Raw genomic sequence first — 17,710 nt, forward strand, 5'->3', positions numbered from 1 at the left:
TTGATTTTGATGTAGCAGTCAGAACATGGACATGATTGCAGTCTGTCTGAATTTGTGGTAGTGGAATAGAAGACTTCTTCCGAAACATTGAGAATTTTACTCCTAGTAGAACAATCTCTACCCCCATTGGAGTCCAATGGAGTGTCATAATGAGGAATAACGAAAACTCAGAATCTGGAGGAATTACATCCAGTTTTGAGGCAGTACTCCTGGTAATACTTGTAGTAACTGTGGGCATCATTCCGAGTTTGGTGGATTTGCCCGTGGTAAATCTGCCAAATAGAATTACCTTTACCATGGGGATAGCACCTCAGAACTGGTGGTAAAACCTCATATTGCGAGGCAGTCTTATTCCCCATTTTTGAGTCTCATGGGACTACATTAGAGTTTGGTGGTATTACTGCAAGTAATAATTCTACTGATGGTGATTCCGACACTTTTTGGAGGTAAACTGGAGGAAATACCTCCAGCAAAGTACTTAAGGGTTTTCATCCAGTTTACCTCCCAACTTAGAATTTGGTGGTGTGGTAAAAGTGGCAGTATTTACATTACTGCCACTTTTTTAATGTACCACCAAACTCAGAATGTGGCCTTGTATTTGGCTTTGACAGATTTACAAACATTCACCAAACTTGTAATGAGGCTCAATGAAGCCCAACACTATTGTTTTCCAATGTCATGGTATTTTGTAAAATACTTTTGTGATTTCTCCACAAGGGACAACAATACACCCAGCTATCTTATTCTTACTCTAAATATAGAATACATACATTTTTCAATTATTAAATCTGATCACCAATTTGTGAACATATTTCTGCCATGTCTTTTTGGCTTGTTTCTTGAAATATGATCTTCAAGTTCTTGTGGATGAAATATTTGCCTTCTAAAACCACTCGGGAGGATAGCTCAGGGGCAACGTGCCCCCCTTGGAAGCAAGACGACACGAAGCACCACAGGTTCGATCCTCGGGTCCATGCTTTGAAATCCCTATCATCTATCATCATCACTATTTCATCCTATCGGCATGAAGGACAGCAGTAGCCCTCAATGCAATAGGCCACACCTGCAGTGCAGGGATGAACTGAGTGTCCAGGCCTGCATTAGAACTCTAATATAGTGATCAATCTCTCTTACTCTTACAGCTTTGTGCAATGAATGGCCTCAGATCTTCTGTGCTCTTCCTCACAAGAAATTATATTTCAGAATTACGTTTCCATTAGCATCCCACGTTAGAGCCCAGATAATATGGAAAGGAGATGGGATGAATATCTACGCCACTTTATGGGAACTTTGTGCATCCAGGTTCTTGGTTGACAACACAGATCAATATATATATATAAAAATACATGTTTTCTTTAGGATGGAATGGCTTAATTCATGGCACCAATTGAACCCCCTCAACATCAACACCCCTCCCCGTCTAGTAAGACAAAGGTCGGACTCAACAACTGTTACACATTCACTACTGTTCTGCAAGAGTACAGGAATAGCTAGTGGTTCCTAAACTATTACTCAACCCCACACTACCACTAAACCAGTAGTGATCTCAGTCATATAGGTAAAACCAGCACAACATGAATGTTTGAGGTTCTTCAAGAGGTTTGTGATCCAGCAAGGAATCACCCATAATAATAATAGTATTGCAATACCAACATGAAAGATATGTCCTGTAAAGGTTCTATGAAAAATTAGAATTTAATAAAACTACAAGGACAAACAGACTCTTAAAAACAGTAGCGACCCACCCTGCAACGGAACACACACATAAAGCAGACTGTCAGGTGAAAGGGGTGCTCTGGGTATAGTAAACCCGGGTATGCAGGCAACTAGTCCTTGTAGCAAGTTCAATTCAAGCACCTGTCTTTAAGGTTTGAGGTAGGCTCTTAAATGTCACAAAAGCCAATACATCAAGGCTATGGGGACAGAACCACTGTTTTAAACCTGTCATCTTCTTGCATGGACTTGACATGTCAAGCCAGGCTTCTGAGCACATTCAAGTGAGTAGGGTTGGATTTGATTGAGTCCAGCTGGTTTGACAGGATACAGCAACATTGGCAACTCAACAAGCAGCAATGGCACGGGGCACGGAGAAACTTGGGATAAGCGGCTATGATATGTTATGTATAACACGCTTAATACCCAGAGGTTTCTACGTGCGGACCGAGGATCCAACCTGTGTTGCTCTGTGTCGTCTGGCTTCCAAGGCGAGGATGTTGCCACTGAGCTATACTCCCGAGATCTATCCTGCCGATACATGTGTTTCAAGGGCTGAACATCGGCTCAATTGCAGACTTGTGATGATTCATCCTCCGCAGGAAGCTGGCTCTACCGAGTCCAAAGGCGCAATACGGTTCTGCCGCAGCAATCAGCTTGCAGCTTGAAGAAGCTGGGGAACAGGCAAGTTATGTAGAGTTGGAAGCCCTAAGATGTTCAAAGCATGTGAAACATGTGTAGCAGGGTGATCGTTTTACGCACCTTAATGGGAGACAGGTTTAGGGGGGTACACAATATATCCCTTAAACCTTACTTATAACTTGACCGGCCTAGTACCTGTCACCAAACCCCGCTCTTCTAGGTTCAGGATCAGCCCGGTGTACCTCACTATGAAAGTAGTAAGGGTAGGGAAGATCAAGAGGTTAGGGCAGAAAGGTTCCCCAAATACCACTAAGGAGAAACACAATGGTAGAGTAACTGGAGCACAAAAGGAAAGGCGGACAAAAGAAAAGCTGGTGTAAGGTTCTTTTTAGTTGGTAAAAGCTTACGTATATACTTTTCCGGTACACCAGCAGAGTTTTGTTTTTTTACAAAAAGGAGCAAAACACAAGACACTATATACAAATTACATTAAACCTACAAGCTGCATAGCAAAAAAAATGAAAAACAAAAATATAAAAAGAGTCCTTTAAAATTATAAAAGTGTCTTGAAAAATATATACAAAGTCTATACAGTGCACTGTTTTAAAAACGATTTATAATGACCTTTCTGGCAAGACATGAAGGTTGAATTTGAAATGGGAAAACAGGTCACTCTAATGCGCCAACTTCAGATAGTATAAAGCTTGGTTGGTGAGTCAAGTATGCTTATTGTCAAAGTATCCTGTTGTTATAAAAGTAATAACACGAACTTAATTCCAGAGGTGTAGAAAAAAATATATTTTAATTTGTCTCGGTGTTAAATCTCACATCATGAGTGATCACATTCTTTTTCATGCAAATCAATTCTGTTTCCAGTGTTTAGTTTCACACTTTAAATGTTCAAACTCATAATTTCTTGTTCCAAAAATTCAAAATATAAACTGTTGCATTATTCTTGAAAAGGGCTTTGTTCATAAACTTCAAAATGTAAATTTTTACATCATTTTTTAAAGAAACAACTTTGCTCTCGACACGTGTTTCCCCATTGATTAGTTCAATGGCTCATCAGGAGAGGAAATGATTTTCTAAAGGAAAAAAGTAAAGAAAAGATAGGAAATAAGGTTTATTCGGACATTGATAAATGTCTGAGCTAGACAGTTATAAAAAGTGTTAAGTATCAGGCCAACATATAGTATGTAAATAAAAAAGTTTAATTATAGTTTGACTCACCCTATTGATTGTATTGTATGAATCTTTTTAATGAAATTGTGGATATTTCAGTCTAGTGTTGGAGTCAAAATCACATAAACGTACATTTTCCTTCTTTGTTCAATTTAATGATGGGTTTATCTAAATGGAAAAAGGAGACAAGTTGGCGCATTAGAGTAACCTGTTTTCCCATTTCAAATTCAACCTTCATATATTGTTATCTGTGTCGCAGTCACACAGTGTTTTGGGACATACTCATGCAGACAACCGAGCCACACTAAAGAGTAGACGCCAAGGGAAAGTTTTGCTGGCTGCAACAATCTCTTTTTGAAATTTCTGGCAAGACAACCTGGCCAGTGGTGTCTCAAGGTCCTTACTGTTGCTCTCAGGTTCTTCTTTCTTCCTGCGTTCTTTGGTGGTGGCTCTTGTGGTAGTAGGCATCAGGCAGCAGCAGCAACAGTGTGGGGGGTCCTAAAGTCCTTGTTTGGTCTGGGCTATTTAGCAAGCAGCTGCCTAGCACTTAGGTGCAGCATGGGGCCCCCTCATAACTCCACCCCACCTGGGCCATGTCTGTCAGGTGTGGCCCAGGGAGTCCAGGTGGGCCATCTGACAGGGGGTGGCCCCTTGATTTAAGATCAGCCCCAGGAGGGCGCAACACACATTGGGCACTCACTACATATGGGGAACGACAGTCATCAAAGGAGCCCGGGGTCCAGCGGTGATGGGAAGCCACCTGAGGGTGGCTGTGCTAACAAGTGATCCCCTGCTAGTCAGGAGAGTGCCAACATGAAGGCTCGGGCTGTGGTGGGGAACCTGTGCTGAGCGCAGCGCTTCTAACCCTCTAGCAGGGTTTGACTATTGTGACAGGCGCTCCGCTAGTGCCAAACACACATCTTTTTTCAAGATTAAAGGGACCCTCGCGTTGGCAGGTGCAAGGGGCCTTAACTCTATTTTTTTCTTATCATGGTCCCTGGTTTGCCTCTCGCGCCGAGGATCTGATTTTCTTTTCTTTATTTTCAGGATCCCCGGCGCTGCTTCACGCTGCTTCACGCACCCGTGATCCTTTCTTTCATCCCCTGACTGGGGGTTATAATTGTATAATATTGAAAACAGCTCCTTTTGGCTCTGGCAGGGAATCAAAGGGTCAAAAAGTCACTTTAACTGGCTTGCAGCAGGTTTAAGATGGAGGCAGTACCAGAAGAAGCTTTCCTTGATCCTGGGGTGCTGCAATGTCCTTCTTCTGCCCTTCCCAAACGGCAAGGTTGCCAGGAAAAATGCAGGTTGGCCACTTCGGAAGTCAGATTCCTGGGTACTAATGCTCCAGCAACAGACATTCTTTCCAAGCAGAAAACAGCTTTGAATATTTCCTCAAAGCAGTTTGGGGGACTATCTGAACCCTGCTTGGAGAACCTTAACTTCACTCAGAAACATGGGGTCAGACCCCAACAAGGTTCTGGTGCACTCGAATTTAAGATGGTTCTTTAAATATGATTCGAAGATCATTGCTCAAGATGGTTAAATTAAGGGAGGGTTCTATATAGTCAATTTGCCACAGTGCATTGGCCATTCCAAGCCTTCTGTTCACCATTTCATGCCTTCTCCAAGAGTGATTTGTCTGCAGGATGTTTGAAAGGGAAATGGAAAGAAAGTGTGCCCTAAGCATGCTCAAGACAGCAGGAGCATTCTCCTTGTCTCAGAGCCTCTCCTATGCTATACTATACAACCCCCTGTCTTTTCTGAATATGATAAAAAGGACTCCAATTATTTTCCGGCTGGTGTGACCGCCCATGTGTTGGCAGAGCTCTATACAAAGCTGAGTCAGACGCTGGCATTTACTTATACCGTCATTTAAAACTTGTACATTAAAATCAAAGTATGGAAAAGAAGAGACTTCCCATCAAAAGCAATATAGGTTGATACAATTCAATCTCTATGTTTTAAAAAGGCTGGAATTAAAAGATTTGTGGCTATATTTGTTAAAAATGTTAAGTGTATTTTAGAAAAAGACTATTTTAAACAGTGTTTTAAAGGTGAGTTAAAGCCAGCCACATTGGACTTCAAAGACATTCCACAGCTTCTCCCAAAAAAAGGAATCTTCCCCCCTGCTCTCTGCTGAGGAACTGGCAGGGAGTTGTGAAAGGAGGTGGGAGGGGGACCTTGGCCTGTTGCTCTGACAGGAGACAAAAGACTCCATTGACTGAAAGGAAATGCAAATTAAGGCGTCAACAGAAACCAGCTGCTGGCAGGAAGAGGCTCAGGTTGCTCTTGGCTCAGCCAAACCTTGGAGGCGGGGCTAGACTGAAATGTGTATCTGGTACAGAAGAAAATATAGTTTTGAGAAAAAGACTCATAGAAAACTGTGCCAAACTGGTAAAACTCTGGAATTTATAGGTTGTTAAAATGAAAATGTTGCTCACAAGTAGAAACTACTCTGGAATTTGTGCGATGTTCAGAGGCCGGACCACTAAAATGTTGTCTTTGTAGCAATTATGATAATGCTAGGAATATGAAAATTTACATGAGTATGCCCAGATGTTATGCGCATGTATGTGAACAAATGTGTACAGATCTGGAACTGGGTAACCAACCAAAAGCGTGAAAAACTGTCAATTGTGAACCGAAACTCTTAAGAAGATGGGACTTGGACAGATACGTGCCTGATTTAATTTGAGATGTAAATATGTATTATTAGCAAGTTGGTGATATTGTAAATATGCTTTATATGAAAAATATATTTTCTGGATAGAAACAAAGGGGAGGTTTTTCCCTGGACCATAAACACTGCATCATCATGACACATCATGACACTCTGGTTTCTTTCTCAAATCAGGAGAGAGTGAATACTTTGACCAATCAGTTTCCTAGAGGGTGGGCTTAGTATAATCAGCCTATCGACCCCCTTGGGAAATACATAAATAGGGACTGTTGAGGACTTAGAGACACACACATTCACCCATCAACTGATTTACTGGGAAGCGCTCTGCAGGAAGAACCCAGATCCAGACTCCAGAACTCTGAAAGCAGAAGGCCCAATCCAAAGCTGAACCCTTCTCAGTTGGCCTTTAAAATCTTGCAACCTGATTTTAACCCCAAACTTCCAAGGGGCACAACAAATTCAACAGCCGGGCTGTGCTGTTTTTCTGCTTCTTGCCAAGAACTCTTGCTAGAACCCAGAGATCCAAACCAGTAGAGCATAGCTGTAACCCGGAACCAACCCGTTAGATCCAGTCCAAGAGGCCGTGCAGAGACCAGAGTGCCTTGCTGAGTGCAGAACCAAGCACCATAATCCTGTCCGGTGGCTAGCAGATTCCAGTCCAAAATCCTTTGACCAGATCCTGACGGGCCTAAACCAAAACCATAGTTAGCCAATCTCTTATCATTAAGTAATCCCCTCCAACTCATTCTATCATATACAGAACTGCATTGTAGAACCTCTTTTGTCTATCCTGAATCCTTCTTTAATCCATATAATCCTGTGATAATTGTAGTGATAATCATCTTTGCGCTAATATATATTCGCTGAAGAAAGGCAAGTGTTGCAGCGGGCAAAGATCAGACAGAGGCGCCTCTGGACTGGTGGCTGTACCGCTGGTATCTTGCATCTTCATAGCACCTTAGTGTAAAGTCAATCCTTCTTTGTAATCTTCAAAAGCGCATCTTTCATTTGAAATCTTGACTCTTTTCTGAAAACAATCGACCTTTTAACAAAATTTAGGTTTCAAATTGAAGCTAACATCCTCAGCTTTCAAACGAATCCAGAACCACATTCCAACTGCTTATTGTTTTGCCGCAATCACGCTTAACGCGCGCGCAAAAGTTTGCCGCGATTCTGCATTTGGCTCAATTTCATCCCATGTAAAAGAGCTATTTCTTGCATTCAACCTCTGAATTCAGTTTTCTATCTGGTAGTTATCCCACCATCATTGCTAGTGTCTACCTGGAAGCTATCCAAAGCAACTCCCATTAGTTTTGAATCCACTTTAGCGAATTAAAGTCATTTTTAGCATTTTTCCCATTCATTACAAGCCACCTTCAAAAGCAATTGACCTGTTTTAAAATCATTTCTGTTTTTCTCTAAGCTTGCCGGGGGGAACTGAGATTGAAACCGCATTTGTAGAGTGTCTATTCCTGAAACCTGTTTCTCCCCTTCCATCTCTATATTGCATATTAGAGGGGACTGAGTAGTATCAGGGGGAAAGAGTGATTACATTGCATTTGATTGAATTCATATCAAGTTTTATTTATGTGCTGCATTAATTTCCTGTCATTGCATTTCATTGAACCCACACAAAGTTTTATTCTATGCTACATTATTCTTCTCATCCATACTCCTGTTGATTAAAGAGATTGTTGATTATTGTAATATCACCCATTGCTGATCACTGTATACACATTAATAGTGTGAAATTTAGATATTGTTCATATTCATAAAAGTGTGATATATATATTTTTCAATTCATAAAAATAAATCTTTCAACTTTGCAAAACAACCTACTTCTTGGTTCAGTGAGACCGGGGGGATTCAAAGAGAGGGGCATGATATAAGGGTACATCATTCAGAAATAAAAGAATTTTAGACATAAAAATATATAATTAAGGGTTCCAGCTGGGCATCTCATGCCAGGCATTGACTTGGGTGGAGTGCTGGGTTGAAACCACTTACACCATCTTTTAAGATATGAAAGGCTGGTTGGAAGGCAGTAGTCCAGGTTGCTTTCTTTGCCATCATATTGGGTGTCAAGTCATTAAAGGGAAGGGCAAGGACCCCATCTCCTTGATGACATTTTGTTAATACCCAGTGATGCCAAGAAATGCCCTCACCTGGGTCTGAGCTGTAAGAAATGCCAATCATGTACCACTTGCACTTTGGTATGGAGAGGCTGTTTCTTACAACCACTTACTTAGTGACCCTGCACTACCTGCCACTTGGAGGCATAGATAGTCAAACCAGCACTCTGCATTCTTTGCAGCACCTTTTTAGGTGGAATAGATGGTCTTTACAGTTGTAGGCGACTAATTTAACTTCATCAAATAGGCAATTCTGAAGTCTTCCAAACAAGATCATATCTGGTTTACAATCCTCTGAAAGGTGACATGTTGAAGAAGCCAGGTTCACACACGAATGGTGGGTGATAGCAAACAGAGAGAGCTTTATTGAGGTCTTGCAAGACAAGGCAAACAACATCTTACATCTATGGGATATAGACCACTCTAACTTGACCCGCCCTCCAGATTCCTCACCTTGCCAAGGGGTATATTTGTATTTGTATTTATTTGAAGAACAAGGATGTCAATTTCTAACAGAACTGACTTACAACCACATTAACATATGGCTGGGGCATTCCCATGAAAGGTGCCTGTACAATGTCACAAAGATGAGAACAAGTGGTGAGCTGGTTTATGAGGGTTTATAGAAGTTGAAACGAACAGAACTATAGTTAAGTTGAGTATTGAGTTCCATAGGAAACCCGAAGAATTTAATTGCTAATAACCTTTGGCTCGTATAACGATTTGGCCCCCAAGACCAGACATTTTGGGAAAGATAGGTTAAAAAATAAAAAAGTTAAGAAATTTAAAAAAAAATACTGATTTGGCATAGTCCTCATTAATTTTCCCATTGAGAAAAGGTCACATTTTTGCTCAACTGCACAGCCAAAATAGCTGGAGAGAAATGGACCAGGTATGAAACAACTTCGGCACAAAGTATTGACTCGATTGAATAAAGTAGACATTTTATCCCAAAATTCTAAATAACATTTGACTTTCAGGATGGAGTTGGATGACATTTGCAAAGCAAACGTATGTCAAGGCCCCCCCCAAACTGCAAATTATGGGAACAATACATTATAAAATGAAAAAGTTATTAAGAAAACAAAACACCACAGTTTCACAGTTTTCAGCCCAATCTATTTCCCACAGAGAAAAAGCACACTTTTTGAACAACTGTAGCGCGAAATCCGCTGGGTATATTTGGAAAATTTGAAAAAATAAGAATCAACTTGGGCAAAAATCATTGGCTTACATTTATTGACTGGTTTGGGGCAGATTCATCCAGTAGTTTTAAAAATATTTGACTCAGAAGGGGATGCCCTCTGTTCCTTAAAATCTTTATATCGGCTTTGGTGCTTTTTACAGAGGAGAGGCTGAGCAAGGCTTATAACATTTGACTTGCTGGATGGATTTGGATAACATTTTTCAAACAAACAGTTTTTCAAGAGCCCCGGTAAACTGGACATTTTGGGAAAGATTTGTTAGAAGATGAAAAGATATTAAGAAAACAAAGCTATGCTGTTTTCAGCCTAATCACATTTATTTTCCCATAGAGAAAAAGTGCAGTTTTTGAATCGCCATAGGATAAAAACCGCTTGGCAGATTTAGACCAAATAAGAAACAATTTGTGCAAAAAGCTTTGACTTAATTTCCATGACTGGTTTGGGATAAATCCATCCATTATTTTATAGTGCTTTACAGCAGAGAGGCTGATAACTTTTGACTTGCTGGAGGGATTTCTATGACATTTTCGAAACAAGGTGATGGTTAAGGCCCACCCCAACATGGAAATGTTGGGAACAATTAATCAAAAATGAAAATGCTATTAACAAAAGATAGAAATGCAGTTTTCAGCCTACTCCCATTTGTTTTCCCAAAGAGAAAAAGTGCAGCTTTTGAAGAGCCGTGGCGTGAAAACTGGTTCAAAGATTTGGACCAAATAAGAAACCATTTGGGCATAAAGTGACAACTTCATTTCCTTGACTTGTTCTGTTTAAATATATCCAGTAATTTTAAAAATATTCGACAGAGAACGTGTTGCTCCATGCTCCTTAAAACCATTATGTCGATCTTAGTCCGTTGCAACAGAGAGGCTTAGAGAGGCTAATTAAAATTCCAGGAGGGTTCTGGGGTTATTCAATCCAGTAGTTGTTAAAATATTTGATGGAGAAAGGGGTGCACCTTTCTCCCAAAAGTATAGCTACATGTGTCCCACAATGCATCTGCTCTGAATTAATCTGGTCATGGTTTCCAACATCAACTGAGTTACAATGATTTTGTTGCTTTAGATCTGCTCAACTTAACTACACTTTATTTAAAGTTTTTTTCCAGTCAAAATATATATATGAAAAGAAGAGACTTTCAGTGGTAACAATAACCTAAGAGAAAAAGTGTTTCAAACTAAAGAGGAGTAATATTTCAATTTACAAAAATACATTATTAAGCGTCACTGGAGGCAGTGGTGGGGTCAGGTAGCGAGGATGGGAGAGAGGGCAGGGGAGCTGCCTATTTCACAAGTAAGTGAAGTTTAAGCTGAGCTTTGAATAAATCCGCAGTTGGGCTATGTGACAAATAAAGGGAGTTTTCCACCTCTCCCCTAGAGAGAGGCTTTAGTCACCATCCAATGCCACTGGACATTAAAACGTGTATGTGTTATGTAGGAGCTACGGTATATACAAATTCTCTAACCCTTTTAAAATGGCTGACACAGGTTCTGATTCAATCCTTAGCCAGTAGTCATTGAATACAGTGGAGAGATGAAGATATCTGCCTCCACAGAGGAGCATTCTGGAAGGAGCCAATCAGTAGGGAGTTTCTGAGAAGCCTTCAGAGTACAATTGCACTGCAGCGCACAGAACAGGTACTGTTGGCAGAGAGAGAATTTGAGACGGTGTCACGGCTGGCAATGTGTACTACGCAAGTGTAGCCAGAACAGAGTACCTTGGAAGGCCGAGGCAATGCTCCGAAGAGAAGCAACATAGAGAGCCCCACAACGAGCAAACAGCAGATGTGGAGTCCAGTTGATGAGTCGCGTAAGCAGATCCATCGCAAGAGAAGCCTATTTGTGTGCAGCTCTGATATGCCTGGAATAAGACTCTACCCTGAAGTGCAGTACCCTCTACAAATCCTTCCCCGCAAATTTGATTTCCCACTAGAAGACCCTGACCTCTAGCTAACGTGTGAAAACATTAAAGCAGTGAGGCAGTGAGGCTGAAGGGGCCACAATAATCAACTGATGCCCTATACTACTCACAAATCAGGGATTGTTCCTGGGACAATGGTCAAGTATCGAGGTGGACCTCCAGGAGATTTCACCTCCCTCACTTCACAATGGATTCCCAATCCCAGTTTCAGTCCACCCACGTCCTGGTACAATCTGATTTGTTGGGACCTACACACCATCTACTGGGTCCTTGACTTGATCGTTTCTATACTTATGAACTGACGTTTTAGGAAATCTTGCACCTATGCACAGGCTAAGTCCAATTCTAGTGCTCTACATGAAGCTGTGACATCCAAATTAGCTCAGTAGGACCTTCTCTGGTAGTTAAGCTGAAGGCTGAAGGGACTCAGTGCACATCGGCATTTGCATCAGTATTCGTGAGCTGTGCCCCAGAAAAAAGCTCTTTGCTCATTCATTCAAGCTGACCTAAATGGTCATTGTGAGACTGGCTCCTTTACACACTCAATACTTCAAGGGCTGTATTTGCCCCATTTCAAACTTTACCATAGAGCTGCCTCTCACACCTACTGGTAGACAATACTTGCTGCTTCTGCACTGACCAAATGGCTGCTCCTCAAGCCATTAGGAAACTGGGGTTTCGACTGAAAATCGATCGTATAGAGAATGTATTCAATGGTGCATTCACAATGGTTTATCTTTATCTCAACATAATTATCTCACCAACCTATAATACCAGATGTACTCCATTTCCTGGTCTTATGACCCTCTTTGTTTCTCTCTCTGTCTCTCTCTCTCTCTCTTTGCCTCTCTCTCCCACCCTCACTTTCCATGTCATATTTTTACTCCCCAGCTCCCACCTGGTCCTATCTGTTTCACCATCATTGCTCTCACATTCTTCCCCTCTCTCTCACATTACTCTCAGCCATCCTCCTACACTACCTCCAAAATTACCTCCAACCACTCTCTCACTCACATTCAGTTGGTACTCCTTCCTCAACCTGACACCTTGATTCCTATATTTAAATTCTCCAAACTCTCTTGAGGGATTATAGTCTTCATAAGGACCTTTAGCCTCGACCTCTTTCTGCCTCCATCTTTGACACGTGGTCCATGCAGTAACAGGTTGGGGCTAGAGGTCCTTATGAATACTTCAAGGTGATCTTCTGACCCACTTTGGATAGGTCTCCCACTTGTCAGGTCTCCCACCTCCCTTCGGGACCACTTCTCAGATTTCTCACAGACCAGTATATTACCATCCACTTGGGACAGTGTTTCAGTGCTTCTGCTTCAGCTTTCTCTTGGACCTGTGCTTTCCTAGATTTCCTGTAGGACCCTTCGAGACTTTAAGAGCTTTGGCTTCTCTACGGGTCTTTCCTAGTCCTGAATATTACAGGCCACATTCTTGTAGCATACTTTCTTATCCTAATTATCAGGGTTTACAAAGGCTTGGTAAGGACCAATGTATGCTTTAGTTCTTACAGTACGCCCCAGCTCTTCAATGTGTAGCTGCCCAACTCTGCACAAGTTGGGAATAAGATTCTCCAAGTTTTCCTGTCCTTTGTTACAAAAAGGGTTTAGGTGTAATATCTGGTCATCCTCCTGTGCTAATTTCTCTTTGGTCAGTACACTAGACGAATTTGATATCCAAATGTTTTCCCTGAACTGGACAGGCTCCAGCCTTTGGGCTCTGGTCTGTTCTTGTTTGCTTCCATTGATCATGATGGGCTTGACAGGGACTCTGCATTCACCGTAGGTCTTGCTCTTCCTGCTCTTCCCGCTCTCTGATGAGCTCTGTTGTAAAGTCATCCTCAGCTTTCTTACTTGCTCTCCCCTTTCTTTGCCAACTCTTATCCCACTAGATTCCAATGGTTATACCAGGATTTGGACTACAGGTTGTCCACTCCTCATCTTGGGGTATGTGCCAGTAGTCCTCTTCAAACGTCCAGCCTTTTTTTCCTTCTTCTATGTCTGACAGGTGTACATCCTCCTGCCAACCCCACCACTCTGTTTTGTTCAGGTTGTTACTTTGGTATGCAAGCATGGTCTTCTGTGCTTTAGTGCAGGGATGCCAAGTGTTTTGGTACCACATCTTCATGACCTAAACTGTCCCACGCTGACACATCTTGTGCCAAGGTGGTCAATGAGCCATGAGACAAATTCAATAGGTTTTCAGTTTTATTGCAAAAATGGTTTTGTAAAAACAGCCAATTCGGGCTTAAAGCCTAGGTGGGATCTGTAAACAACATTCCCTCAAACCTTGAGGGGGCTCTCATCTCCATAGCCCAGCCCTATCCCAGTCTACCTACTCCATCAGTCCATCATTTTATTTATTTATTAATTTGTTCATAATCATGTTCATAATCATGAACCGATCAGCAGCTAGAGGTGGTATGAATTTCAGAAGCTCTTTGTACGTGGACACAACCACATACCTGCTACTATATTCTAAGTATGATGCAGTACTGTTTGCAATTCCCGTGGGGTATTACGAGTGTGCCTGCTGTAGAAACTGCCTGCGTTCAACTTGAGTGACTCTGTGGTGTCAAAACCGAGGAAGGAGTGAAGTTCTAGCAATGATGAGCAAGCAGCACGGCCATTTAAGGGCGAGACAGTCAAACTTGGGTCATAGTCATGCGAGACACAGGTACGCATTAATGAACCAAATGTTCTGAAAAGTAACAAACCTGTGGGCCAGATTTTACTGGGATGTCATCATTGGGAACAGAATATAAATTAAAGTACAAAACATTCTGTGCTCAAACTATACAGTTGGTGCAGTCTGCATTGTATTTTCTTATCACATTGCAATCAATCACTTTCTAACTCTTCCTCATGCCCCCGTTTTAGAGTGATTTGTAAAAGTAACCCATTTCATCTAGCCCTGAATTATGGTATTATCAATTATGCTCGTGATCGCATTTGTGATGATGCGTTTGAAAACAAAAAGCTACTGTGTTCCCAACCGGTATGTACTGCAATCAGGGAAATTGTTCCTGACCTTGGACCGTCAAGCAACGGATGTTCCCATTGTCCTGAGTATTGTACACGGCTCCACCTGGTGCGCTCTTCTCTGTGACCTTCACTAGGCAAAAGTGAATTTAATGTCATGTTCTCAATGTATATTTTGCAGTACCGCAGATCCTGGTCACAAGAATAGAAAATCCATGCCCAAAACGACACTGAAACTGAAGTGTCTACATCATCAAAGTACACAATACACTGTGATGGGCTTGCCGCTGAGTTGGCAGAGTTCTCATTGACATACAATTGTGAGGCCTGGGGTTGGGAGGGTTGTTTCAGTTCTTTGCGCCAGGTGGGTTAATGGGCCTCTACAGGACCAATTCATGTATCCCATTTCATTGAAAGTGCTTATAATATTGTATTGTAATGTGATGTCTTTGGCTGTAAGGCACCCTGGTGTGTGGTGGTGCCAGGAGGCACCCAGTGCTACTCTGAGGTAGAGAAGTGTCAGTGTGGGGCTGTGGGGATTGCCCTAAGGCAGTTGTTATAATTGAATCCCCAACCAGCATTCACATCAGGTTAATAACTTGGCACGATTTCCCCCGATGATACTGTTGAGATTTGATGCTCTTGTGTGGATGCTGCGGGAATCTATATCTTATTCGTTTTTTTTTTCCGGCATCATGTGACAATACATCAGCTTCCAATAGCAGCCACTGAGATACCTCTATCATCTGATGTTGGAAACTCACTCTGAACAGCATCACCTGCTCAACAGCATCTGTTACATTACACAGGACAGTGTCATTAGCTGGGCAGAGTCTACTGTAGTACATTCCGTAATGTGCCTGTAATTACAAAACACATTATGAAGTGCCTGAACAATCTTATATTCATTTGCTCTCCCGATATATGTTTTAATGATTTTCTGCCAGATTGGATGTACTTATGTTTGTAGGGATTTTTATAATGTGAACACTTGGCCATGATTCCTGGCTCGCTCTTTGTAATACTAGAACAATAATCTCACCCACCATACTCGTTTTGCCTTTGGACACATTGAAAAGAGCTAAATGCTTTCGGAAGATCAGGAGTGAACATTGTAAAAGATGGGTTGGAATGTTGGCCAAATTGTTGAGGAGCCCACATTGAAAGCACGTGGTGTGTGTGCTGGAAAAGGCTCATGGCTAATGCGGTGGGACACTTTTCCAAATATCATATCACTTTCTTGCACATGTACAGCACTTATGATCTTGAAATGGGTGCAGAGATAGATGTAAAATACAGTATAAAGTCCCTCCGCTCTTTCACAGGTACCAGACTGCTGGGTCAAATCCTGGCTCCACCATAGAAGAATTACATATGTAGGGACAAATATATTTTGATTTCAAAGAAGAGTTTACATATTCAAACGTAGTAGAAGACTTCACACAGACCCAGAATTGGAATATGAGTTATTCTGAAGTATCTGTGGTGGTGTAGACCATTTCTGAGATGCAAGCAGGTGACTTTTTCTGATTCATCGGTCATTGACTCAGGTCGGGAGAGATAGAAAGTCAATAGGACTGGTGAACAATTCTGTGAAAGGCAACAACCTTTTCTTTTAGGGAGAGGTCCAACAAAGGGAAAACCAATAGTACCCCAATTCTGAAGGCTTTGCCATTCAGGTCCCAAGGGATATTCAGACCAAGATGATGCATGTATGAGAGGTAACTAAACTGCAGCAATTAACAATCTTTAATCTTGCTGGCACAGTGCTTAATACTCCTGTAATCGCTCTTTTAAGTAAAGGTCTTTCCTTTTTCCGACTAAATAAACTGACTGGTTTAATTTGGCAATACAACTGAGACAATGTTTAGGTAAAATTACATTGAAGTACTTCTTTCAAGACCAAGAAAATACAGAAGAAGTAACAGGCACATGCCTTAGGATAACAGCAATATTTTTACCCCACCCAATCACAACATTCCTGTGATAATGATTACCTTTGAGAAATGTGTACTCAGTGAAATAAGTCAAGTGAGAGACTGTCCGAGACACTCACCCAACAATTTTTCAAAAAGTGCAATTACGGCTTTACTAGAACTAAAAAGTTGGTTGGTTATCAAACCAGCTGACAAAGGAGGCGGTATAGCCATGACTAGGAATAAATATGAAAACATGATATTAGACCACTTGGCCAATGTACAACAGTACATTAACCGTACAAAAGGTTCAACTCAATAATTCAAACCTTAATCTGTGAGCTGAGATTGTGTGGTTTGGAGTGTGAATGGATCAATCAAGATGAATACCCTTACTTACATATTGGAAAAACCTTGGATACCAACCTTTTATGCCTTACCCAAAAAAATACATAAGAATGATCTTAAACCACCGGTCGGACCCATATTATATGGTTGCGGTACAGTACTTGAACCTTTAAGTACATTTGTGGATTTTTAGTTGAAACCACCAAGTGAACACAGAAACATATCTCCAAGACAGTAGGGGTCATTACAAGTTGGGCGGTAAGGGATACCGGCACCGGTAAGGAGACCGGTGCCAGTAATCCCTTACCGCCCAATTCCGAGAACCCTTAGCAGGAGCCTCAAAGAACATGTGGTCTGACCACATATCCTTTACGGGTCCCGCTAAGAGACCAGGGCGCTAATAACGGTACCGCAAATTGCGGCACCGTTATTAGCTACTTCCCCATTCCCATTGAGCCCTGTGGGGGCTCAAATGAGAATCGGGAATGGTTGGTTCAATGGGGACTTACTGGTCCCTCCAGGGTCGGAATGCACAGGTACGTCCCAATTGAACCAGACCGGTGCTGGACCTGGTATTGGAGGCAGCGATGGGGCAAATAGTGCCATGGCTACCTCCAATCTCGGAATGAGGCCCAGTATCTCCATCATTAATGTAGTTGATAATACACCCTTTCATCTACATAATGAACTTCTTGTCACTCTGGTTAGGCAGACAGTATACAGTAATATTCCACAAAAAGAGGCCAGTGAATGCATCAGTGACATTCTGTACACCATTAATCATAGGGATGAGATTTCTATTCCAATCCACTTACAAGCATTGACTATAGCATTAGAAAATAATTATTATGAATTCAATGGCCAGTTCTTCCAACAGGTGAAAGGAACAGCAATGGGAGCAGCTTTTGCTCCCAGTTTGGCAATCCTATATATGGCAAAATGTGAAAACATAACATCTTCTCCACAAAAAATCCATGCA

This window comes from Ambystoma mexicanum, chromosome 1p (assembly GCF_040938575.1).
Source record: "Ambystoma mexicanum isolate Mex_15411 chromosome 1p, UKY_AmexF1_1, whole genome shotgun sequence".
Classification (NCBI taxonomy): domain Eukaryota; kingdom Metazoa; phylum Chordata; class Amphibia; order Caudata; family Ambystomatidae; genus Ambystoma; species Ambystoma mexicanum.